Source organism: Limulus polyphemus, unplaced genomic scaffold (genome assembly GCF_000517525.1).
Source record: "Limulus polyphemus unplaced genomic scaffold, Limulus_polyphemus-2.1.2 Scaffold3695, whole genome shotgun sequence".
NCBI classification, from domain to species: domain Eukaryota; kingdom Metazoa; phylum Arthropoda; class Merostomata; order Xiphosura; family Limulidae; genus Limulus; species Limulus polyphemus.
Genome location: NW_013669305.1, coordinates 83,670 through 85,086, shown reverse-complemented (window position 1 = coordinate 85,086; position 1,417 = coordinate 83,670).

Below are 1,417 nucleotides of genomic sequence, written 5' to 3'. Positions count from 1 at the left end.
TTGAACATATTATTACTTCTGGAACTCATACAACTTACACATTGATATTTTATTCAGGAATATTTAATTTAAATATCTGAAGAGTACACACTGAAAGAAGTATTTAAATGCTACATTCCTGCTCTTTTTTTTCCGGATCAAGAACATTTTTATCTCTATCCTGCATCGATTGGTTTATATTAGAAGAGCGTACTTGGAGGTTACCTTGTCACTGGAGCATCCGGTTTGTACTCGGTACAGAATGGCATCTGTGACCAAAACAAATTCTGTTTATATTAGAAGAGCGTACTTGGAGGTTACCTTATCACTGGAGCATCCGGTTTGTACTCGGTACAGAATGGCATCCGTGACCAAAACAAATTCTGTTTCATGATACGTTCCTCAACCGAGCATTCTCTACCAAATTAGTAAAGAAAAAATAAACTACGGGGGGTAAGATAGATTGTCAGACTTAAGTTTGATTCGGATAATCGTCCAAAGCTACATAAGCGTCATCTTTGTTATTCGTCCCTAATTTTGAACCGATAGATTAAAGAGAAGGTAATCGGGAACACCCACTACTAACTACTCAGATATTTTGTTTGTTTGTTTGTAATTAAGCACAAAGCTACACAATGGGCTATCTGTGCTCTGACCACCACGGGTATCGAAACCCGGATTCTAGCGTTGTAAGTCCGCAGACATACCGCTGTGCCACTGGGGGGCTCTAAGATATTTTGATAAATAGAATAAAATGATATTATTGTCACTGTTATAACGTACATTTAGCGCAATAATGCTTTAATTGGACTCGAACCATGAACTCTCAGGTTCACATTTTGGCATGCTAACTACTAGATCACGCCCGGACTACTGGCTATATAACATTTTGGTTGTGTTGTGTATAAATATAATTTCAGAGTCACCTTCATTTTTCCACTAACGCCTGTCCTTCATTGTAGTTAAGGGTGTTTTTATCATTCTCGTTAAGCCTACGAGAACACAATTTTTCGCGGTTTAGTACTACAGAAGATATTATGTTAGCAAGCTGGTTAACCGCGATCATTACAATATTAGCAGCTGAGTACTACATTAGTTACTACGATACCAAGCTGTTTAATCGAGCTTTGATTACTACAGTATTAAAAACTGAGTGCAACGTAACTTGTTAATTCATTACAGAACAATATAATGTCCGATAATTATAAAAACGAAACAGTTTATAACAGATATGTTTTACTGAAGACATTTTCAGTGAGATATTTATTAACCTAGCGAATACTTTAACTACTAAAGAACAGAAGTTGTTACTTACAAATAAAAATACGAATATCCCAATGGAATACAGAATACTAAAATATAAAATTACAATAGTGAAAAACGAAATTATACATAATAATTTTACTTAATTGACAGCAAAAATATTTAATAATTTACG